This window comes from Notamacropus eugenii, chromosome 5 (genome assembly GCF_028372415.1).
Source record: "Notamacropus eugenii isolate mMacEug1 chromosome 5, mMacEug1.pri_v2, whole genome shotgun sequence".
NCBI classification, from domain to species: domain Eukaryota; kingdom Metazoa; phylum Chordata; class Mammalia; order Diprotodontia; family Macropodidae; genus Notamacropus; species Notamacropus eugenii.
In genome coordinates, this window is record NC_092876.1 from 47,929,403 (window position 1) to 47,955,817 (window position 26,415).

Here is a 26,415-nt window from a genome sequence, read left to right on the forward strand (position 1 = left end):
TTTCACAATATTCATGAAAAGTGAGACTATGTATTTGTTGGGCCATGTGGTCATAGGGAAGTCCTTCAGCTTTCTTCCTCATCTACAGTATTGGCCTTCCATTCCAGGCCTAGGACAAGTTGTTTGTTTGTTCTCTCCCCCACTTAGATTGATTATAAGCTCTTTGAGGACTGGGAGTGTTTCTGTTTTTCTTTGTAACCCCAGTATCTGGCACACAGTAGATGTTTGGTAAATGCTTGTTTACTTGAAACCTTCCTGGAAACCTCCTCATTCTGTTTTTTCTGACTTTTCCCCTACCACTGTAAAATTCAAAACCAATGTCCATCCAACATGGGACTGAAACTCTCAATTTATTATTTCTCAAGACTGCCTCCAAACACCCTATTAGTGGCTAATCTGGTTGTTTGAGAAACGTTCAATTAATGAATTGATCAACAAGCATTTAATAAATTTTGAAAAGCAGAAGTGTGCTGGACAGAGAACCAGCCTTAGAGTCTGGGAGACTACTGATACAGACTTGGCTGTGGAACCCTATAAGTCAGTCACTTAACCTCTGTGTCCAAAGCAACCCTCTAAGAATGTAAGTTGTGAAAAAAGCCCATCTACATTGGTAGAGAGAACTCCCCCACTGAGAATTCCCTATACCAATGGAAATACCTGTTTATCTCCTTGTCCCTACGCTATGTGCCGGGTCTCATGTTTGACACTAGAGGCAAAAATTCAAAAATGATACAACCCCTGTCCTCAAGGAGCTTACATTGAATACAATAAGTTAATTCCATTCTGAATTATTTACCTTTACAAACATGCTAAAATATTCCGCATTCTGGGATCTGTAGGGATAATAATAGCTGACATTTGTTTGATACTTACCATTACAAAGCACTCTCATTTTACAAATGTGGAAACTGAGGCCCAGGGAAGTTAAATGAATTGCCTAAAATCACATAGGTGGTAGGTAGCAAAACCAGGAGTTGAACCCAGCTTTTCTAACTCCACCACACCTACCTGAATTTAATTCCATTTAATTTAAACCATAAGAATTCATTAAGGGCCTACTATGTTTCAAGCATTTTGCTAAATTCTGGGGCTACAAAACAAATAGTGTCTTACCCTCAAGGAACTTAGTCTTACATAGACACTGAAAATGGACAATTAGCTGGCCTAGACTTGAACAGGAAGAAGAAATTGACATTGATTTCCTTTGGAAAATTACAGGGTTCTGTTAATGACCCAAAGTTTTTCTTGAAGCCTTTAAAGACCTATTAAATTATCCATTTAATGCCAGTATTCCTCTGGTGATTTCATATGGCTACATGTCATGGAGTCCAGTTACTGAAGAACCAAATTTGAGGCTCATGGCAAGGTACCTGGTGGGCACTGACATGTTACAAACAATCATGTGCACAGAGATCTAAAACATATTATCGAAGAAATGCACTATTGAAAACAAAGGGGAGGTCGCTTCCTTAGGAACAGCAGAGGAGGGGCACACTGGCGTCAGCGAGATCACAGGCCCCTTAGAGGCCAGCGACCATTTACAAGAAAGAAGTGTGTCTGAACACAAAATAATCATCCACTTTAATGAGTACATAGAAGCAATGAGAGTTCTCCTTAACAAACAACATATTAAGGTTAGAATGGGCCCGTTTCAACCCTTTCTCTATATTTTCATTTAGTTGAAATATCTATACCCATCAATCTGCTTCAGTGTGTTTTGTGTTTATGACGTCCCATTTTCTAAGAGCGATGTTTCCGGGAAGGAGGAAATTAGTTCTACCAGGGAACCCAAAAGTCCTTACAGGTCCCCAGACTTTGCTTCTATCCTCTTGTCATGGTGATTGGTTTTAATATAAAAGTATTATAAGCAATATATTATATATTATATTACGTTACATATAATATATATGTATTACTTACATTATAGTATTACAAAGAGGCTGTTGCCCAGGTCAGGCTGAAGAGCTGCTGGGAGTCCTGACTTGGACTCAGTGGGTGCCTGACCCAAAGGAAGATCTCAGTTTTTTCCAAAATTTTCACCCAAGAGTTAATGGGTATTCCCAGTTTTCCAGAGGTACCTGGAGGTTTGACGAGTAGTCTGTACAAAAGTAGACCTGTTTCTGGAACAGCTAGAAAGGTAAAAGGAACAGACTGGTGCAAGTCAAGTAAAAATATACCACTTCACTGCTATAGAATTGTGGGAGGATAGAAGTTGGAAGCTTTCTCTTTCTCTGGTGGAATTTTAGACCCCTTATTGATCTTGGCAAAAATCTGGTTGATTTCCGTAAATGTCTTAGACTTGGTCTCTGGGATGATGTAGTAGGAATAAAGTGCAGAGAAGAGACATATCCCAGCAAAGACGGTGAAGCTGAAGGCACCAAGACCTTTCTGTGGGGAGAGAAGTGAGGTCAAACAAATGAACATTTATTTATTTAGATTTAAAACAAATTTTAGATTTCAACATTCACTTTGATAAGATTTTGAGTTCTAAATTTTCCCCCTTCCTCTCCTTCCTCCCTTCCCAAGATGGCATACAGTCTGATATAGGTTATTATATATGTCCAATCAATCATATGAAACATATTTCTGCATTAGTCATGTTGTGAAAGAGGAATCAGAAGAAAAGAGAAAAACCGTGAGAATGAAAAAAGAGACAGAAAATAGTATGGTTTGATCTGCATTCAGACTCCATAGCTCTTTTTCTGAATATGGACAGCATTTTCCATCATGAGTCTTTTGGAATTGTCTTAGATCACTGCATTGCAGAGAAGAGATAACCAGGGGTGGGGAACCTGAGGCCTCAGGGCCACGTGTGGCCTTCTGCATCCTCAAATGTGACCCTTTGAATCCAGACTTCATAGAACAAATCTTTTAATTTACATTATTATTATAATATATTATATTAGTAATCCTTTTATCAAGGGGATTTGTTCTGTGAAGTTTGGATTAAGTCAAAGGGCCATGCTTGAGGACCTAGAGGGCCACATGTGGCCTCAGGGCCTCAGGTTCCCCACCCCGGGCCTCTTAGTCTATCGAACTTGGTCATGGCACAGTGTTGCTGTTACTGTGTATAATGTTCTCCCGGTTCTTCTCACTTCACTCAGCATCAGTTCATGTAAGTCTTTCCAGGGTTGTCTGAAATCTACCTGCTTGTCATTTCTGTATTCCATTACCTTTATATACCACAGCTTGTTCAGCCATTCCCCAATTGATGGGCATCTCCTCAATTTCCAATTTTTTGCCACCATAAAAAGAGCTGCTGTAAACATTTTTGTATGTGTGGGTCCTTTTTCCTTTTTTGTGATCTCTTTGGGATACAGATGTCGTAGTGGTATTGCTGGATCAAAGGGATTGTATAGTCCTTTGGGCATAATTCAAAATCTGAGCAAGCATTTATTAAGCACCTAGTATGTGCCAGGCACTGGGGAGGCAGAAAAAGGTGAAAGACAGTCTCTACTCTCAAGGAACTCACAGTCTAATGGGGGAGACAACAGGCAAATAAAACACATTAACAAGGTGTATACAGCATAAATTTGAGATACTCTTAGAGGGAAGGCACAAGAATTAAAGGAGACTCAGGAAAGGCATCCTAGAGAGAGTGGGATTTTGGTAGGGACTGGAAGAAAGCCAGGGAAGGCAGGAGATGGATGGAGATGAGGAAAGGCAATATTTCACACTTTTATATTTATTTATAATATATTTATGTTATAATATTTCACAGGGACAACCAGAGAAAAGGCCCAGAGAAATGGAGTCTCTTATTAGAGGAACAGCAAGGAGGTCAATGTTACTGGATTGCACAGTATGTGGGAGGACGGAGAGTGTCAGAAGGTGTAAGGATACTGGAAAGGTAAGAAATGTCCAAGTTATAAAGGGTTTTAAAAGTTGGAGGATTTTGTGTTTGATCCTGTAGATAAAATAGGGAGTGACCAGAGTTTTTTGAATGGGCACACAACATTCCTTCCCCCAGTATTTCTCACTAACAAGTTTGAGATCTGGCATTCAGTCTCTCTTAAATTTTTTTCAGATGAAGACCCACCTTTTCTCCCTCTCACTTTAATCTCACCATCATCCATTGCAAAAGCAAAAAAAACCAAAGCTCCTGTTACAAATACATGGGGTCATTTCTTATAGCACAATATAATTCCACCACATTCATATACCACAACTTGCTCAACCATTGCCCAGTTCAGAGGTTCCTAAACTTATTTGACGTACTGTCATCTTTAAAAAAATTACTCTGTTATCCCCATGGAAATTTACTTTCTTTAATCCTTTAACAATTTAAAAAAATTTGCATCATTTCAAAAAACATAATTTTTTAAAATGACACATCTTAAATTTAATAATTTGTTGTAAATTTGTGGGGTTTTTCCTGCATTGAGATTTTGATGATATAATATTGCATCATGTAATCATATAGTATCATATTGTAAACAAGTCTTATTGCACATACTCCTGACAATGCATGCTGCACTTCCCAACATTGTCCAACATGCTTTACTGCCAACACTTGCTTGTTAAGACCTGTTGGCAGATTTGACAAGTTATAAATGGCATTTTGTGTGTTTATTTGGAAAATAATGTAATCACTACAACTTTAACTCTGTTTCACAACAGATGAAACATATACAAACGGTTTTTCAAAAATTTCTTCTCCTCTTTCCTTATCCTTCCACTTCTTCCTTATTGTTATTCAATGCTCCCCAACTGCACCCGAGGTTACTACTGCCCTCCTAGATCATTCTAGTGCCCCCAAGGGACAGTATCACCCACTTTGGGAACCTTTGGCCCAATTGAAAAGAACTCCTTCCCCCCAGTTTCCAATTCTTTGCCTCCACAAACAGAGCTAGAAGCCAATTTTTCCTTAACAACTTGTTTCAATTCCCACATGCAAGCCTCCACACAGATGCCAGAATGCTCCTTCTAATGCACCCAGGTCTGACTAGGTCACTGCCCTTCTCAAAGATGTCCAGGACTTCCCTATTGCTGCAAGGATGAAATACAAATTTCTCCATCTGGCAATGAAATCCCTTTATAATCTGGCTGCCTTATGAGCCTTCTTGAATCCTGCTTCCTGAGTTGGCCAATCAGCCCTTTTTATTGATTTCCGTGCTTGGCTTTCCATCTCTAACCTGTGAGCATTTGCCTTAACTGCTCTATGTGCCTAGAAGGCATAATGCCCTACCTCCTATAAGATGACAAAACAAGGATGAGCTCCATTTTGGAGGGAGTGTTCACAATGAGGAGAGCCCCAATCCATTTATTCTTATTTCAATTCTATACAGTGTTGACTTAAGTGCCTGTTTTATGTTGGGCACTATGCTAAGTGCAAGGTATCTGAACTGACAGTTTTAACTCTTGAAGTTTTTGTCAATAGGTTTCCTCCTACCCGAATGAAAGGGAAGAGCAGCCCAACAGTGACAATGGAGAGCCAGTGGACAGTGCCTCAGGCCATGAATGCAACTGGCCAGGAGGACTGCAGGAAGATTTCAACAATAATCAGTGAAGGAATGGGACCTGGGAAAGGAAAGGAAAGGATGGATGAGTGAAAGCAGAGTGGTGGGACTCATTTGCCTGTTATTTCATTTCCATATCAGAGGGAGTGGAAGTCTCCAGAACACGGATGGGGACCCTGTGGCTGGTTCCCTATCTCCGCTTTAGAAAGTTGGTACAGATAGGGAAAAGCCCTCTATCGTGTGAGCCAGAGTGAGATTTTTCCTTGAAAACAGCATTTTCAGAAGAAGGTTGGGCACTATAGAACATGGTAGTCAAATGGTCAACCACAAAACCAATAAAGCATGTCACCTGGCTCAAAATGCCCAAGTGTATGTATTTCATAACTGTATTAATTGAATCATTGTGCACCACATGTCTGAGACATAAGGATAGGTTAAAGAATGATGAGAAAAAATGGATAATTATATTGCATTTTCCATATATTATCTCATTTGACTTTTACAACCACCTATGGGTATTACTATGCCTGTTGTACAGGTGAGGAAATTGAGGCAGGTGAGGCAACTTATCCTGGTCACATAGCCAATAACTGTTGGAGGAGGGATTTGAAACTGAAGCACTTTGTCCATTATGTCATGATGCCATCCCAGTATTGAACATTTATATTAATGGTAGACTCTCTGTAATGTTCTCAAAGGACCTCTCTATAATCTACTCAGTAGGCCTCTCTGTAACAATCTCAAGGTAAACTTCTCAGTGGGACCCTCTGTCATGTGCTTTATATACAGAGTTCTGTTTTCAGTGAGCTCCTCTATCACAGTCTTAATGGGACCCTCTGTCATGTACTCAACATGCCCTTCTCTAACTACTCAGTGGGCTTACCCCTGAAGTTTCTGGGGTAAAAGTTACATCAAAAGGGTTTAGTGGGTTACCTTGGCTAGAGAGTAATGATTCCACTCCTTGGATACTTACTAGGCCCAATAGTATGTCCTATAACATAAGTGATCACACAAACAATGCTGAGAAAAGACCTCCCCTTTACAGTGTCCTATGGGAGAAAATCACTATCATCAGGCATAAGGCAGAACAAGGTCATTGAAGAATGGGGAAGGGAAAGGAAGAGAAGTTCCAGGGGAAGCCTGGAACTTTATTTCTTAGTGCTTATAAAAATGAGAAAACTTTTTCCTGCTTAGGGTATTAATCTTACTGCTTAGGCTGTGGGAGAATCTGGACAGACAACATGATTTTCAATAGAGATAGCGGGATGAGAAGAGTCCACTGGACTCTCCATAGGCTGCCTCTTTGGGGATTTCTTAGGACTGTAGTAGATTTAGGATTGGAAGGGTCCTTCCAACATAAAAAAATGAGAACTGGGAGAACTATTGGAATGCAGAATATCAGAGTTAGGAGAGACTTGAGAATGTTTTTACAAATGATGAAATTAAGGCTCAGAGAATTTCATAGGATCATAAAATTAGAGCAGGAAGGGATCATAGAGAACAATGAGTCCAAACTCTTATTTTAACAGATGAGTAAACTGAAGCCCAAAGGTTTTGACCACAGTCACACAGCTAGGAATGGAAAATGGAGGGGAAGAGGGAGGGAAACAAGAGTGACAATGTTTTGGGCCCCATTCTACAAGGCCTAGATCCTTTTCTTAATGTTTATTTTAACTTCATTTGTTTATTTTTATTTATTTTCAGTGTTCCACAATCACTACCATACAACCCAGATTTTTTCTTTCCCTCCCTCCCCCCACCTCCCCTATCCCTCCCCGAGATGGCATACAATTTTATATAGGTTCTACACATATATTCCTATTAAATACATTTTCATCATAGTCATGTTGTATAGAAAAATTAAAATGAATGGGGGAAATCACATAACAAACCAAAACGTAATACAAAAGAAAATGATCTGCTACAATCTGCTATTGAATTCCACAGTTCTTCCTCTGGATGTGGAAGGTATTTTGCCTTAAAAGGCCATTGGAAATTTTTGAAGTCCTTGCACTGCAATGAAGTTCCAAATCTACCAGAAAAAGTCCTTGCACCCTATGGTTGTTGCTGTGCACAGAGTTCTCCTGGTTCTGCTCCTTTTGCTCAGCATCAGATCATTTAAGTCTATCCAGGCCTCTCTGAAGTCTTCCTGTTCATCATTTCTTATGGCGCAATAGTATTCCATTAAATTCATATACCATAATTTATTCAGCCATTCTCCAATTGAGGGGCATCCCCTTGATTTCCAGTCTTTGGCCACCACAAAGAGAGCTGCTATAAATATTTTTGTTCATGTGGGATCCTTTCCCATTTTTATGATCTCTTGGGGATACAGTCCCAGAAGTGATATTGCTGGGTCAAAGGGTATGCACATTTTTGTAGCCCTTTGGGCATAGTTCCAAATTGCTCTCCAGAATGGTTGGATCAGCTCACAGCTCCACCAACAATAATTAGTGTTCCGACTCTCCTACATCTTCTCCAGCATTTATCATCTTCCTGTTCTGTCATGTTAGCCAATCTGATAGGTGTGATGTGGTATCTCAGGGTTGTTTGAATTTGCATCTCTCTAATCAATAGTGATTTGGAGCATTTTTTCATAAGACTATAGATATCTTTAATTTCTTCCTCTGAAAACTGCCTGTTCATATCCTTTGACCATTTATCAAATGGGGAATGACTTGTATTCTTGTACATTTGGCTCAGTTCTCTATATATTTTAGAAATGAGGCCTTTATCACAGACACTAGTGGCAAAAATTCTTTCCCAGTTTTCTGCTTCCCTTCTAATCTTGGCTGCATTGAATTTGGTTGTGCAAAAACTTTTCAGTTTAATGTAATCAAAATTATCCATTCTGCACTTCATAATGCTTTCCATTTCTTCTTTAGTCAAAAATTCTTCCCTTCTCTATAAATCTGACAGATACACTATTTCTTGCTCCCCTAATTTGTCTATAGTATCAATCTTTATACCTAGGCCATGTATCCATTTGGACTTTATTCTGGCGTATGGTGACAGGTATTGGTCTATGCCCAGTTTCTGTCATACTTTTATCCAGTTTTCCCAGCAATTTTTGTCAAACAATGAGTTCTTATCCCAGAAGCTGGAGTCAAGGTCTAGACTCTTAAAAAAACAAACCCAGGGCGTTATGACTCCCGACCTGGAGTGAAAGGGCTACTGTTAACACCACACATGCCAGGAAGCAGATACTGAAGCCAATCAGGATGATCAATCTCCTCCCTAAGAGTTCTACAAAGAATACCTGAAGGAAAAAGAAGCAGACGTGAGGGAGGTCATGGTCCAGAAGCTGGGACACCCCTGGGATCAGCCCTGGACTGATCCAGGCCTCAGGATCTGCAGGTCAGTAGTAGGTCCAGTCCCAGCAGGATGGAGCAGCCCAGGATGGACCACACCCACCTGACACTCATGCCTCTTTCACATCAGGAAGAGGAATCAAAAGACTGTGAAGACAAGCCCGGGAAATGTGGCCACTTAAAGAGCAAAAGGGAGGTTGAGCCTGGTACTGCGTGCCCGCAATCCCTGCTACTGGGAAGGCTGAGGCTGCTGGATTGCTTGAGCTCAGGAGGTCAGAGCTGTATGCAGTAGGACTCAAGCTGATAGGATGTCCACACTCCATCTGGTTAGAGTGGGAGAATAAGAGGCTGCCTAATGAAGGGCAAATCAGCCCAGATTAGAAACAGCAAACTAAAGCTTCCAGGCCAGTCAGCAATGGCATCAGGCCTATGAGTGGGTACTACAGTTCCAGCCTGGCAGAGAGAGGGAGAGAGAGGAGAGAGAGAGAGAGAGAGAGAGAGAGAGAGAGAGAGAGACAGAGAGACAGAGACAGAGAGACAGAGACAGAGACAGAAACAGAGAGACAGAGAGAGACAGAGACAGAGACAGACAGAGAGACAGAGACAGACAGACAGACAGACAGACACACACACACACACACACACACACACACACACACACACACAGAGTTCAACAAATCTCCAAAAGAAAGAAATGGGAACACCTGCCTAGATCCCAAGGGCAAGATATCAGTTTGACCAACGTAATTTGCAATATTTCCATCTCTGCTGGAGATATGAATCCTGAAAACTAGAAATCCCCGGTTAGCCAACAATTACTTTTCTTTTTTTAGCCAGATCACATTTGTTTTCAGGCTTTTTTTTTGATGTATTAATCAGTTTTGCAGTCCTTCCTTCCTTCCTTCCTTCCTTCCTTCCTTCCTTCCTTCCTTCCTTCCTTCCTTCCTTCTTTCCTTCCTTCCTTCCTTCCATCCTTCCTTTCTTCCTTCCTTTCCTTTTAAAATTTCTGTTATATGGAATAGCTGTCTGGGAGAGTCCAAAGCAAGGTTATATGGGGAAATTTGTCCAATTTAAAAATAATATCAATTAATTTTTTAAAAAAGTGAATGAGAGGAGAAAGTATAGGGATGATTATCTTCCCTTAGGGCTGGTCAAACTCATACCTAACGTTAGGGATACTTCCAAGCCCCTTCTCCTCCCCATTTTCATGATGGTGGTGAAATAATGAGAGTAGCTCACATTTGTATAGTGTTCAAAAATCTACAAAGTGCTTTACTTACTTCTGTTACTTCATGGTGTGGGTCTTACCATTTGACCCACACCCAAAAAGGCTTGCCATCCTCACTTCTACTGAACCCTAAGAGTCACAGGACCTTTCCATCTGCCCTATAGATGACCGTCCTATTAAGAATGGGAATTCCTTGAAAGCAGGGACTCTCTCTCTCTCTCTCTCTGTTCCATCTGTATTTCCCCCTTTGCTTAACATAGTTCTTGGCATAGTTTAAGCGCTTAATAAATGATTTTTCATTCATTTGACCTTCACAACAACTCTAATAAGTAGGTGTTGTGATCCTTCTCAGAGGAAATTGAGGCAGAGTGGTTAAGTGACTTGCCCTGGGATATAAACTAGGAAGTTTCAGAGGTGGAATTCTACCTCAGGTCTTCTTAATTCCAAGACAAGCAAATCCATCCATTGTACCAAGCTCCACTGTGCCTCAGGTCACTTTCTGTTCACATGAGCAATTCCTTTCCCACATGGTGTCATGTCATATCATATCATATCATTGTACTGAATTGCCACAGACATTGTGCCAACAGCCTTCTCAACTGATAAGATATCATATCATAAATTGTAGATTTTGACCTAGAAGGGACCACAGAGGGCATCTTGTCCAACTCCCTCTTTTGAAAGATGAGAAAATTGAGGCACAGATTGGTTAAATGACTTGCCCAGGGACACAGATCTAGGAAGTATTGGAGGCAGGATTTGAATTCAGTTCTTCCTGACTTTAAATTCTACACTCTATCCAGTATGACAGACTATCCCATGCCCTATGCTCTTCTGTATAATTTCTTTCCCAAAGAGAAACTAAGTGGAGCTCAGACATTAATGATTTAGATATGAGTGCTGAGTGCTCTTTCTAATACTCTATTCCAGTGCACAGCCAGGGCGCGCAAATAACCCTGGACCCCGTAGAGTCCCTCCTTCTCCCACCGTCCAGAGCACAGTCCTGAAACCAAACTCACACCAAACATCCCAGAGACCTTCAACCAGATCTACTCTTCCCATAAATACTATGTCCTTTCAACTTTCAGAAAACTAATCCCAACCCTGAGGGTGAGAGCAGGAAGGAATCTCAGAGCCCAATACCCTTTAGCTCTAAAGCCTTTTGCCCTCCTGACATACCTCCCAGGGAAGCCAAACATCTTTGGGCTCCTTCTTCCTGTCCCTTCTGAATCAGGATGTACCAAAGACTTTCTGGGAAGAAGACAATAAAGTCACTTGCAGGGATGCAGGGATTACCTTCAGGGCGAGGAGAATAGACAATTCTATATGGGATCACAGGAGCATAGTCAAGAGCTGGGAGGGACCTCAGAGGACCAACTGTCTCATTTTACAAATAAGGAAACTCAGTCCCAAAGAGAGCAAGTGATTTGTCCTACCTCACACAGGTATCAATCCTCAACATTAGGCCTTTGACACTTTTTAATTCATTTTTTAATAAAATTTTGAGTTCCAAATTTTCTCCTTTCTTCCCCCCACCCCTCAAGATGACAATCAATTTGATATAGATTACATATGTGCAATCATTAAAATATATTTCCATATTAATCATGTTGTAAAAGAAGAAATAGAACAAAAAGAAAAACACATGCACATACACAAAGTCAAGTTCTCATCATTTATTACAGCACAATAGTAATCCATTACATTCATGTACCCCAATCAATGATTCCCCAATTAATAGCCATCCCCTCAATTTCCAAGTCTTTGCCACCACAAAAAGAGCTGCTATAAATATTTTTGTACATGTAGGTCTTTCCCCCTTTTTTTTGATATCTTTGGGATACAGACCTAGATCAAAGGACATATACAGTTTGATTATCCTTTGGTCATAGTTCTAAATTGTTCTTCAGAAAGGTTGGATCAATTCACAATGCCACCAACAATGCATTAGTGTCCCAATTTTCCCACATGTTCTCCAACATTTATCATTTTCCTTTTCTGTCACATTAGCCAATCTGATAGGAGTGAGGTGGTACCTCAGAGTTGTTTTAATTTGTATTTCTCAGAGCATTTTTTCATATGACTAGAGATAGCTTTGATTTCTTCATCTGAAACTGCCTGTTCATATCCTTTGACCATTTATTTTGACCATCAATTGGGAATGACTGTATTCTTATAAATTTGACTCAGTTCCCTATATATTTGAGAAACGAGGCCTTTATTAGAGACATTGGCTCTAAAAATTGTTTCCCTGCTTTTTGCTTTCCTTCTAATCTTGGTTGCATTGGTTTTATTTGTGCAAAACCTTTTAACTTTAATATAATAAAAATGATCTATTTTACATCTCCTAATGTTCTCTATCCCTTGTTTGGTCATAAAACCTTCTCTACTCCATACATCTGACAGGTAAACTATTCCCTGTTCTCCTAATTTGCTTTCGGTATTACTCTTTATGTCTAAATCATGTGCCCATTTTGAACTCATCTTTGTATACAGTGTAAGATTTTGGTCTATACTTAGTTTTTGCCATACTGTTTTCCAGATTTTCCAGAAGTTTTTGTCAAATAGTGAGTCTGCTATTCACTATAGTGAATCCTGGAAGGTGGGATCATTGGGCTTATCAAACATATTTCACTCATCCACAACTCTATTTCTTAGCTAATACCAGATAATTTTGATGGTTGCCACCTTAAAATATAGTTTTAGATCTGGTATAGCTAAGCTGCCATCCTTTGCATTTTTTTCATTAATTCCTTTAATATCCTTGACCTTTTTTCTTCCAGATGAATTCTGTCATTATTTTTTCTAGTTCTATAAAATAATTTTTTGGTAGTTTGATTGGTATGGGACTGAATAAGTAAATTAATTTAGGTAGAATTGTCATTTTTGTTATATTGGCTTGGCCTACCCATGAGCAATTGCTATATTTCCAATTCCTTAGATTTTACTTTATTTGTGTGAAGTATTTTGTAATTGTGTTCATATAGTCCCTGGGTTTGTTTTGGCAGGCAGACTCCCAAATATTATATAGTGTCTACTGTAACTTCAAATGGGATTTTTCTTTCTATCTCTTGCTGCTGGGCTTTGTTAGTAATATGTAGAAATGCAGATGATTTGTGTGGGGTTTTTTTGTAAACTGAAATTTTGCTAAAGTTGTTTATTATTTCAAGTAGTTTTTTACTTGATTCTGTAGGATTCTCTAAGTTTATCATCATATCATTTGGAAAGTGATAAGTTAGTTTCTTCTTTGCCTATTCTAATTCCTTCAATTTCTTTTTCTTTTGTTGTTGCTGACGCTAACAATTCTAATACCATACAGAATAACAATGAAACATCTTTGTTTACCCCTGATCTTACTGGAAATGCATCTAGCTTGTCCCCATTACATGTAATGCTTGCTGATGGGGTTAGGTAGATACTACTTATTATTTTAAGGTAGACTCCAATTATTTCTATGCTCTTCAGTATTTTCAGTAGGAATGGGTGTTGTATTTTTTGAAAGCTTTCTCATTTTTTAAAATATTTTTTAAAAATTTTATTTATTTTAAATTTTCAACATTCATTTCCACAAAATTTTGAGTTCCAAATTTTCTCCCCATCTCTCCCCTTTCCCCACTCCAAAATGCTTTGCATTCTGATTACCCCTTCCACCAATCTGCCCTCCTTTCTAACACCCCTGTTGTCCCTTATCCCCATCGTCTCTCTTGTCCTGTAGGGCAAGATAAATTTCTATGCCCCATTACCAGTATTTCTTATTTCCCAGTTGTATGCAAAGACAATTCTCAACATATGTTCCTAAAACTTTGAGTTCCAACTTCTCTTCCTTTCTCCCTCCCCACCCATGTCCACTGAGAAGGCAAACAATTCAATATAGGCTATATATGTATAGTTTTGCAAATGACTTCCATAATAGTCATGTTGTGTAAGACTAACTATATTTCCCTCCATACTATCCTGCCCCCCTATTTCTTCTATTCTCTCTTTTGATCTTGTCCCTCCTCCCCAAGAGTGTTTACTTCTAATTGCTCCCTCCTTCCATTTGCCCTCCCTTCCATCATCCCCCTCACCCTGCTTATCCCCTTCTCTCTTACTTCCTGTAGTGTAAGATAGATTTTCATACCAAATTGAGTGTGCATGTTATTCCTTCCTTGAGCTAAATGTGATGAGAGTAAGTTTCACTTTTTCCCCTCTCACCTCCTCCCTTTTCTCCTCCATAGAAAAAAACTTTTCTTGACTCTTTTATGAGAGAAAATTTGCCCCATTCCATTTCTCCCCCCAATATATCCTTTTCTCACTCTTAATTTTATTTTTTAGATATGATCCCTTCCTATTCAACTCACCCTGTGCTCTTTGTCTCAGTCTCTCTGTCTCAGTCTCTCTGTCTCTGTGTGTGTGTGTGTGTGTGTGTGTGTGTGTGTGTGTTTATAATGCCTCCAACTACCCAGAAACTGAGAAAAGTTTCAAAAGTTACAAATATTATCTTTCCATGTAGGAAGGTAAACAGTTTACCTTTAGCAAGTCCCTTGTGATTTCTCTGTCCTGTTTATCTTTTCAAGCTTCTCTTGATTCTTGTGTTTGAAAGTCAAATTTTCTATTCAATTCTGGTCTTTTCATCAAGAATGCTTGAAGGTCCTCTATTTCATTGACTGACCATTTCCCCCCCAAAGTAAATGAAATACTCAGTTTGACCTGGCAAGTGATTTTTGGTTTTAATCCTAGTTTCTTTGACTTCTGGAATATCATATTCAAATCCATTTGATCCCTTACTGTAGAAACTGCTAGATCTTGTGTTATCCTGATTGCATTTCCACAATACTCAAATTGTGTCTTTCAAGCTGCTTGTAATATTTTCTCCTTCATCTGGGAACTCTGGAATTTGACTACAATATTCCTAAGTGTTTCTCTTTTCAGATGTCTTTCAGGAGGTGATTGGTGGATTCTTTCAAAATTTATTTTGCCCTCTGGTTCTAGAATATCAGGGCAAATTTCCTTGATAATTTCATGAAAGATGATGTCTAGGCCCTTTTTTTGATCATGGATTTCAGGTAGTCCCATAATTTTTAAATTGTCTCTCTTGGATCTATTTTTCAGGTCAATTGTTTTTCCAATGAGATATTTCACATTATCTTCCATGTTTTCATTCTTTTGGTTGTTTTTTTTTTTTTTTGTAATTTCTTGGCTTCTCATAAAGTCATCAGCTTCCATTTATTCCATTCTAGTTTTTAAAGAACAATGTTCTGCAGTGAGCTTTTGAAATTCCTTTTCCATTTGGCTAATTTTGCTTTTTAAAGCATTCTTCTCCTAATTGACTTTTTGAACCTCTTTTTCCAATTGAGTTAATCTATTTTTGAAGGTGTTATTTTCTTCAGCATTTTTTGGGTCTCCTTTAGCAAATTGTTGACTCGCTTCTCATGACTTTCTTGCATCTCTGTCATTTCTTTTTCCAATTTTTCCTCTACCCCTATTACTTGATTTTTAAAATCCTTTTTGAGCTCTTCCATGACCTGAGACCATTCCATATTTATTTTGGAGGTATTGGATGCAGAAGCCTTGACTTGCTTTGACAGTATGCATTGTTCTTCCTCATCCAAAAGGATGGAAGAAAATACCTGTTCACCAAGAAAGTAGCCTTCTATAGTTTTATTTTTTTCCCTTTTTTGGGCATTTCATCAGCCAGTTACTTGACTTTTGAGTCCTTTGTCAGGAGGACCTGACTCTGGGGACCTGTAAGTTCTCAGTTCCTCCAAGGTGGCACAATCAAGGGGGAAGAGTTTACTCCTCTCCTGGCCAAAGCACTGGTCTGAGAGCAACCAAAAACTTTTCTGCCCCAAATCTGGGAGCAGTAGAATTCCCTCTCCACAGTCACCTCCAGTTCTGCCAGCACTCTTCCTCCTCACCCCAGGGCCCAGTTCAGGGCTGAGATTCAGATCAGTGGCTCAATTCCCCCAGGGGATTTTTAGGTGGACATCTCCAAAAATGGATGCTGCTGCTGCAGAGGCTGCTGCTGGTGGGGCCAGATTGCATTTCCTTTCCCAGCTGAAAAAGCTTTCTCACTGACCTTTGAAGCTTTCTTTGGCATTTGAGGATTGAGGGATCTGAGAACCTCCACTGCTGCTGGGGATTCTACCCTCAAGGCCTGTTCTGGTCCTATTCCTGCTGGTGCTGAGTGGCCAGGGCTGGGCTGGGCTCCATGGGCTGTGCTCCACTCTGCCTTCCTGTTGGCCTTCCAGGCTACCTTGTTCTCTTTCACTCTGTTGTTTTGTGGCTTCTGCTGGTCTAGAATTTGTTTAGAGTCATTTTTTTACAGGAAATTTATGGGCTGTGGGGGAACAGCTAGAGTATGTGTGTCTTTCTACTCTGCCATCTTGGCTCTGCCTAGCAGAGCCCTACTTTAATAAAGAATTTTAAAAGTCAACTAACAAGCTGGGAAAATGAACAAAACAGAAAAAAATTCTGACTATTGAAATTATGGTGATAAGTAAGATAAAAAACATACATTCAGGAGAAGACAACAAAGTCAAAGTTCATTCATCCAAAGCCTCCGAGAAAAATATGAATTGGTCTTATAGCATGAAAGAGCTCAAATAGGATTTTGAAAATCAAATAAGAGAAATAGAGGAAAATTTGGGAAGAGAAATGAGAGTGATGCAAGAAATAATGAAAAACGAGTTAATAGCATGGTTAAAAAGACACAAAAAATACTGAAGAAAATAACACCTAAAAAAATAATTGGTTAAATGGAAAAAGATGCCCAAAATATCACTGAAAAAAATAATTACTTGAAAATTAGAATTGAGTAAATGGAAGCTAATGACTTTATGAGAAATCAAGAAATGATAAAACAAAACAAAAAAATGAAAAAAATAGAAGACAATTTAAAATATCTCATTGGAAAAACAACTGAACTAGAAAAAAGATCCAGGACAGATAATTTTAAAATTATTGAACTCCCTGAAATGATAAATGATGTGGGGTAGACATCATCTTTGAAGAAATTATCAAGGAAAATTGCTCCAATATTCTAGAGCCAAAAGGTAAAATAGAAATGGAAGAATCCGCCAATCACCTCCCCAGAGACATGCCAAAATGAAAACTGCCAGAAATATTATAGCCAAATTCCAGAATTTCCAGGTCAAAGAGAAGATATTGCAAGGAGCTAGAAAGAAACAATTTAAGTATCATGGAGCCACAGTCAGAATAACACAAGTTTTAGAAGCTTCTACATTAAGGATCAGAGGGCTTGGAATATTCAAGAGAGTAAAGGAGTAGAATTGCAACCAAGCATCCCCTTCCCATCAAAATTGAGCATAATCCTTCAGTGGAAAAAAATGGACATTCAACGAGATAGAGGACTTTCAAGCATTCTTGCTGAAAAAACTGGAGCTGTATAGAAAATTTGACTTTCAAGTACAAGACTTAAGAGAAGAATAAAAAAGTAAACAGGATAGAGAAATCACAAGGGACTTAATAAACTTAAACTGTTTACATTCCTATATGGGAAGGTGATATTTGTAATTCATAATACCTTTCTCATTATTAGGGTGGTTAGAAGGAGCATATATAGATAGAGACCACAGGTGTGAGTTGAATATGAAAGGATGATATCTAAAAAAAATAAAATTAAAGGGTGAGAAAGGAATGTGTTGGGAGAAAGAAAAAGGGAGCTGTAGAAAGGCATAAATTAAAAGAGGCAAAAAAGTGCTTTTGTAGTGGAGGGGAGAATGGAGGGAGGTAAGGGGAGAGAGTGAAACTTACTCTCATCAGAACTGGCTCAAAGAGGGAACAACATATACATTCAATTCAGTATAGAAATCTATCTTACATACCCTACAGGAAAGTAGGAGGGAAAAGGAATAAGAAAAGTGGGGGAGTGATAGAAGAGAGGGCAAATTGAGGGAGAGGGTAGTCAGAAGCAAAACACTTTTGAGGAGGGACAGTTTTGAGGACAGAGAGAATAAAATCAACTAGAGGGGTGGAATTAGATAGAGGGAAATATAGTTAGCAATAGTAACTGTGAAAAACATTTTAAACCAAGTTTCTCTGATACAGGCTTCACTTCTCAAACATATAGAGAACTGAATAAAATTAATAAAAATAAGATCCATTCCCCAACTGATAAATGATCAAAAGATATGGTCAGTTTTCAGATCAACCTATCTATAGCCATAAGAAAAAATACTCTAACTCATTATTTAGAGAAATGCAAGTAAAAACAATTCTGAGGTACTATCTGATACCTATTAGGTTGGCTAATAGGACAGAAAAGTTAATGACAAATGTTGGAAGGAACATGGGGGAAATGAGACTTTAATGCACTGTTGGTGGAGCTGTGAATTGATTCAACTGTTCTGTAGAGCAATTTGGAACTATACCCGAAGGGCTATAAAACCTAGCATACTCTTTGACCTAGCAAAACCACTACTAGGTCTGTATTCCAAAAGAGATTAAAAAAAGGAAAAGGACACACACACACATATGTATAAATATTTATAGCAGTTCTTTTCTGGGGGTAAAGAATTAGAAGTTGAGGGGATGCCCATCAAATATGGAATAGTTGAACAAGTTGTGGTATGTGATTATGATGAAATATTATTGTACTATAAGAAATGATGAGCAAGTTGCTCTCAGAAAAACCTTGAAAGACTTGCATGAGCTGATGCAAAGTGAAATGTGCTGTGTACAAAGTAACAGCAACAATGTAAGATGATAAGCTGTGAATAACTTAGCTATTCTCAGCAGTACAATGATCCAAGACAACTCCGAAGGACTGATGATGAAAAATTACTGGATCTCTGAATATCCCCTTATAATATTTTAAGGAATATACCTCCTGATTAGATCCAAGTTGGGAGGTAATAAAAAGAAAAGGAATGGACAGAGGTGATAACTTCTATTATGGAGGCTAAAGATTATCTGAAATATAGACAATTTAAAATGTCACAGCCACAGTGTGTGATCCCCTCTCTCTCTGTGTCTGTCTCTGTGTCTGTCTGTCTGTCTCTCACACACACACACACACACACACACACACACACACACTCAACTGGACAAACTGAAGTTTGTGTCTAATTTCCTCCAACACACATTCCCACAACTTCATTTTCCAGGTCTTCTTTCTCTCCCAAAGCACTTTTCCCATCCCCCAGATTCCACACCACCCACAGCAACATGCTGGCAGTAATGAGCCCCTGCTAAGGTATTGGTGGTATGGTCTAGGAGTGAAAGGAGATTTTCTATAGCACTCCTGGAAAGTTGAGCAGTTCCAGAGAAGACAAACTTTCCATCCCCAGTAGTAACAGAAGAAGTAACAAGATGGCAGTGCCTCTCAACCCCATCATGGGCAGCAATGGTTGTGCCATCCTGATAGCTAGTCCCAAAGTGTGGCTTTCATCAAAGGCATCACAGGATAACAGAGTTTAAATCAAACTAGAAGGTTTGGAAACAGTTCCATATATGGAATCAGAAGATTCCATATTCAAGTCTCAGACCCAGTGTGACTTCAGGTTGTGACTTCAGCCTTTACCTATATGGGCCTCAGTTTCTTCATATGTACAATGGAGGGTGTGCGTGTGGATTGGAGTAAATCAGTAGTGCCAAACTCAAGTAAAAATGATCCATGCAGGCTGCATATGGACTTAGAAAACCACAAGTTAATATTATCTGTTATCTATTAAATTAATTTAATAAGTTAATTTATTAACTATGATTATGTTCTATTTTTTATTTATTTTGTTACACATTTCTCAATTACCTTTTAATCTTGTCCTGGTGCAGTCAGAGGATTTGTAGGCCTGAATTTGACATTTCTGGATTAAATTATGTGTAAGGCCCCTTCCCACTCTGACGTCCTACATTCTAAGACCCGTTGGAGGTCTATTATTCTATGTTTTAAGGTCCCTTCCAGCTCTGATGTTCTATGTTTTAAGGCTTCTTTTAGATTTTACATTCTGTGTCTTAAGGACTGTGAAAGTCCCCACTCCCCAGGTCCTTAGGACCCCCTAGATCTTTACTCCCCCACTCTGACATTCTCTCTGCTAAATGTTCTTTTTGCTCCACATGTGTAGGATCTATGATCATAGAATTGGATTAGAAAAATAATAGGTTGGATTTACAAGTGAATTCTATCAAACATTTAAAGAACAGTTAATTCCAATACTATATAGAGTATTTGGGAAAGTTGGAGAAGGAGTCCTCCCAAATTCTTTTTGTGATACAAATATTGTTCTGATACATAAACCAGGAAGAGCCAAAACAGAGAAAGAAAATTGTAGACCAATTTCTCTAATGAATGTAGATGTAAAAATTTTAAATAAGATTTTATCAAAAAGAATACAGCAACTTATCATGAGAATAATACATTATGATCAGGTAGGATTCATATTAGGAATGCAGGGCTGGTTCAATATTAGGAAAACTATAGAAACCACATGATTATCTCAATAGATGTAGAAAGAGCTTTTGACAAAATACAACACCCATTCCTATTAAAAATACTGGAGAGCATAGGAATAAATGGAGCTTTCCATAAAATAATAAGCAGTATCTACCTAAAACCTTCAGCAAGCATTATATGGTATAGATAAGCTAGATGTATTTCCAATAAGATCAAGGGTGAAACAAGGATGTCCATTATCACCACTATTATTCAATATGGTACTAGAAATGTTAGCCGTAGCAATTAGAGAAGATAAAGAAATTGAAGGAATTAGAATAGGCAAAGAAGAAACTAAGTTATCACCTTTCGTAGATGATATGGTGATATACTTAGAGAATTCCAGAGATTCAAGTAAAAAACTACTTGAAATAATAAACAACTCTGGCAAAATTGCAGGTTACAAAATAAACCCACACAAATCTTCTGCATTTCTATGTATATTAATAACAAAGCCCAATAGCAAGAGATAGAAAGAAAAATCTCATTTAAAGCTAGGGTAGGCACTATAAAATATTTGGGAGTCTACCTGCCCAAACAAATCCAGGGAACTATATGAACACAATTACAGGACACTTTTGGCAGAAATAAAGTCAGATCTAAGTAAGTGGAAAAACATCAGTTGCTCATGGGTAGGCTGAGCGAATATAATAAAAATGACAATTTTACCTAAATTAATTTACCTATTTAGTGCCATATAAATCAAACTCTCAGATAATTATTTTCTAAAGCTGGAAAAAATGATATCAAAATTCATCTGGAAGAACAAAAGGTCTTGAATATCAAGGGGACTAATGAAAAGAAATGCTAGGGAAGGTGGCCTAGCTCTAGCAGATCTCAAATTGTATTATCAAGCAGCAATTAGCAAAACTACTTGGTATTGGCTAAGAAACAGAAGGGTAGACAAATGGAATATGCTAGGTACTCAAGACACAGGAGACAATGAATATGACAATCTATTGTTTGATAAACCCAAGGACCCCAGCTTCTGGGACAAGAACTCACTGTCAGACAAAAATTGCTGGGAAAACTGGATAATGGTGTGGTGGAAACTGGGCATAGAAAAACAAGAGGTTGTGTGTGCAGGTGGGGGTTGTTAGTGCTACTCTATCTTTTTCTACCTCAGTCAGCCCACAACTATAGCTTTAGCATTAGTCCTGGGCTTGATATTTTAAAAGGGGAAAGGAAATCATGTTATCTGAGGATGCGAAGGAAATGGGGATCTTTAGTTTGGAAATAAGAAAAGCGGCAAGTGTGTGTGTGTGTGTGTGTGAGACAGGCTAGCTGTGGTTATCATGAGGAAGGAGGAGGACTGGATTTGTTCTGCTTGATCAGTGAGTCACTCAGTCAAGAAGCATTTATTAAGTACCTACAGTATATATGCCTGGCACTGAGCTTGGCCTCAGAGAGCAGGACTGGGGTGCTGGCTGGCAGTGGCACAGATGCTCACTGAGGCTCCATGTAAGAACTAACTACCCAAGAATTTGAGCTGCCCCAGAGGGGAAAGTGGCCTAAGGAGAGGGTGGGCTCCCTCCAACTGGAGGTCTCTAAGCAAAGAATGTCTGATCACTTGCAAGAGATGCTATGAAAGAGATTCTTGTCCAGGTATCCAAGGGACAAGCTTCAGATCTAGGATCTAATCTGTGGTTTTCATTTCACAGATGAGGAAACAAGTGCACAGGGAAATAAAGGGACATGCCTCCCATTCAAAGAATTGGGATTCAAACCTTCTGATTCCAGATCCAGAACTCTCTCTCTGCCATGGTGGCTGGAAGACTAGCAGAGTGAACAAACCATCTCCATCTTAAAATGTAGCTAAGTGGTATCTCCAGAACTATGCCTGGCACTCCTTGTGACAGAGTGGATGGAATGATGGACCCAGAATCAGGAAGACTTGAGTTCCAGTCCTGCCTTTGACCCTTACTATCTATGTGACCTAGAGCAAATCATTGCTTAACCTCAGTTTCTTCACCTGTGAAATGGAAACAACACCTGTAGTTTATTGAGATTCAAATTCGCTAAGGTGTGGAAAACACTTGATAAACTTTAAAGCACTTAGTGAGCATCTGTTACCATTGCCTTCCTGGTAAGTCTGGCCATAATAATATCCCATATTTAAACCTCACGCTTACCTGCACATATTCCCACACAATTCAAGCAAAGATAATCACCTCAAAGGACTTGGCCACTTTGCTGCATCCCATCAAAGTTGCAGGAACGACGAAAAATATGTTTCTGATCAGCAAGGTCCCCTTTCTACAGAGGAAAAAAGAAGGAACTAAGTCTCTTCCTTTAAGTAACTATTGTAGTCTCTACAGGACTCAGTGGCTAGAGAACTTGGAGCCAGGAAAACCTGAGTTCAAATCTTTCCTCAAGCACTTACAAGTTACATGACAATGTTCAATGTCATTGAACATTCATGAGCCTCAGTTTGTCTGGAAAATGAAAGCATTGGACTCTCTGGCCTCTAAGGGCCCATCCAGCTATAGATCTATGACCTTACTAGAAGTCTTCCAGGAAAAAGCTGCATAACCAATGGTCTGGTGCTTGGGGAAAGGGCTGGACTTGGAGTCAAGATGACCTGAGTTCCAATCCAGCCTCAAACACTTACTAGTTGTGTGACCCTGGACAAGTCACTTAATCTCTGCTTCAGTTTACTCATCTGTAAAATGGGGATAATATTAGCACCCATCTCCCAGATTAATTGGAAGGATCAAGTGAAATTTTATTTGTAAAGCCCTTTGCACAACTTAAAACACTATATAAATGTTACCTATTATTGCTGAAGCGGGAAATTCTTGTTCAGGTACCAAATGGCCTCTGAGGGCCCCTCTGCCCTAGCTCTTAGAATCTGTGACTCTGTGCTCTGAGTTTCCTACTAGCTCCAAATACTAAGAATATTTATTTTTAATGCCAATATTTGCTAATATGTGATATATCTACACACATACATATATAAAGTTATTATTAAGGTCAACAAAGAATGTTACACATTTTGCCCCATTAGAGTCTCATAGCAACACTGTAAGACAGATATTATTACTGAGAGACAGCTGGGAGCCACAGTGTCCAGCATCCAGTCTCCAGTGGGCCTGGAGACTGGAAGACCTGAGTTCAAATCTAGCCTCAGACACTTACCACATGCCTGATCTTGGGCAAGTCATTTAACCACTGTTTATCTCTGTTTCCTCACTTGTAAAAATGGGAGTAGTAATAGCACCTACTTCTCCCAGGATTGTTGTGAAGATCAAATGAGATTATGCCTGTGAAGTGCTTAGTGCAGTGCCTGACATATCGTAGGCACTATACAAATACTAGCTGTTATGGTGATTACCATATTCCCATTTGATGGAGGAGAAAACTGAGGCTGGTTGATTTGTTTATGGCCATGGATGTGGTGTCAGAAGTTAAAATTTGAATCTAAGTGTTCCTGACTTCAGATCTAACAATTTATCCCCTATGTTACCCTAATCAAAGATAAGCTGGAGTTTTAATCCTAAATGTTCAACATCCTACCAAGGTCTGTTGATGAATTCCTATGAATTGGAGAATTCTCACTTACTACATTTACTTACCATCAGACCAACTATGAGTGACCCAATTAAGTCTCCTAGAGGAAACATGGATACAGTGACAGACCACAGCAGAGTCACGACCCTATTGCTCAAATATTTCAAAGTCCTATCACAGTAGGTGTCATTGTAAAAGTCTTTCATGATTTAGAATCATATTTTAAAAAAGAAAGAATTTGACTTTACCTGGAAAAGAGAAAAATGACAGCAGGAAGGGTCATGTGAACAGTTTTTAAGAATCTGAAGAGCAGTTCCATGGAAGAGGGACTGGCCTTGCTCTGCTGGGACTTAGAAGGAAGAACTAAGAGGAACGGGTAGGAAATGCGGAGAGAGGCCAATTTCAGCTTGATGTTAGGAAAAACTTCTTGCTGGGAGGAGCAGTCCAGATGTGGAATGGCTGATCAGGGGCAGGGCTTTCAGTAACTGAAGGTCTTCAGGCACAGTCTGGATGACCACTTGTTGGGGATGGGACAGAGGAAATTGTCACTCCAGTGTCAGTTGGACTCAGTGACCCTGTGATCTCTTCCAACTCTGAGGTTCTGGGTGGGGCCAGTAGGAAAAATAATTGAAGTAATTAAGCACCTCACCTATCCCCTCCCTTCCAACCCTCAGACACAAACACTAGCAAGACTGAGTAGAGGGAAAGGATGTTTGGACAGTTTCCTTCAAAAGATAGCTGAGGTTGTAACCTGGTCTTGCCAATGTGACTGAAGAAAAGGTCAGGCAGCTGTCACCAGGACCATGTCAGTACAACTCTCTTTATTGAGCACCTTCTGTATGTAGAGCCCTGGACCAGTCAGGATACCTGAGGAATGGTTGCTCCATCCTCATTTCTCAGCTTGTCCACATTCTCTGTTATTAGATCACAGGCTGACAAAAGCTCAGGGCTGGAAGGGACCTACTCCAAACCAGACCTCAAAGGGAATCCCCTCTGTAGCAAACTCAACAAGTGGTCCTCTGGCCTTCCTTTGAAGAGCCTCCACTGGAGGGTAATCCACTAACTTCAGAGACAGCTCTTCTCACCTGGAGATGGTTCCAGATGTTAGCAAGGCTGTCTTCTCATGGGACCCAAATCTGCCTCTCTACACCTTCTACCCATGGCTCCTTGTCTTTGTTTCTCTGGCCAAGCTGAGCAAGTCAAATCTATTTTCCACAAGGGGATCTTTCAAATGCATGAAGAAAGATTTTTAAAGATGTCACATAAATAATAGGTTCTTTGAGGGCAGGGAACCCTCCCCCCTTTTATATTTTGTGCCTCCCATTAGTGGCAAGCATAGAACCTCATACATAGGAGGTCCTTAGGAAATGTTAATGAATGAATGACTCAGTTTATTTCCCTTTCCAGCACAACCTAACTCTGAGGGAGATTTGACAACAGCAACATTGTACCCATACTGGAAAGATGATCCAAAAGTAGCCACCATGGTGCCATCACCAGTGACAGCATTAACCTCTATTGAAAAGATAACATCTTAGATTCAGGGAGCAGATACTGGGAAGTAAGAAAAGTCATTGATGCATCTGGGAACTTTGCTACCTCTCTGCCAACGGATCCAGTCTTAGAATCCCAAGAGCCAAAGAGTATGACAAGCCCTATTACTTCCTTCTAGTTTCACTAGAAACTAAGGCTAAGCAATCAATCGATCAATAAGCATTTATTAGGCACCTATTCTGTTCCAGCCACTTTGCCAAGCACTGGCTTTAAGGCCAGTTAAATCTCTACTTAAGTTGATAACCTCAGATTGAAATCAAAATTAAATTGACAAACAGTCCTGTCATTGATTTTCTTTTAGATTGGATGGTGTGGCAGAAAGGGCACAGGATTCAGAGTCAGATGACCTGGGTTCATATTCCATTTCTGAATCACTCAGCCTCTTGGTCTCAGTTTCCTCATCTTTAAAATGAGGGGTATGTCTAAAGTACCTTTCAGCTCTTGGGCTAGGATTTTAAGGATACTTTCTGAAGTTCAAAACTCTCTTTCCTTTCAACTACCCCATGAAGGAGGGCAACTCCTTCTTGTTATTCACGTGGCAACTATTAATAATGTTTCCCTTCTGCCAATGAGGATAATGAGCCTCAGAGGACTCATACAGCCAATTGAAGGAGGGGTCATCATTCAAACTCAGGTCTCAAGTTCCAATTTTTGTTTTTTTCTTCTATATTACTCCTTTAGAGAGAAAGCACAAACCATCACACTGAGGGAATATGTGTTGTGTATTTGGTGAAGGACCTCTCTTGAGGGTTCCTAAAGTAAACACCGTCTGGCTTATGTCTGTCACTTGGTTACTGGAGAAACGGGATCTTCATTTACAGCAGTCTTCAACCACAGACAAAGGCATCATTAGTCTAGTGTAAGACTCTGAGAAAAATTAATAAAAATAAGAGCTATTCCCCAATTGATAAATGGTCAAAG

General features: G+C 39.3%; 1 protein-coding gene across 1 annotated transcript in view; it reads right to left on the bottom strand.

The window, feature by feature from the left end:
- Positions 1–1,558: 1,558 nt before the first annotated feature.
- Positions 1,559–26,415, bottom strand: part of LOC140504160 (solute carrier family 2, facilitated glucose transporter member 5-like) — a 62,005-nt gene continuing 37,148 nt past the window's right edge. Inside the window, exons 13-14 of the mRNA XM_072608782.1 lie at positions 22,602–22,686; positions 1,559–2,388 (exon numbers count right to left, since the gene is read on the bottom strand). The gene's annotated coding sequence lies outside the window, so the exon portion shown is untranslated. The remainder of the gene's footprint in view (positions 2,389–22,601; positions 22,687–26,415) is intronic.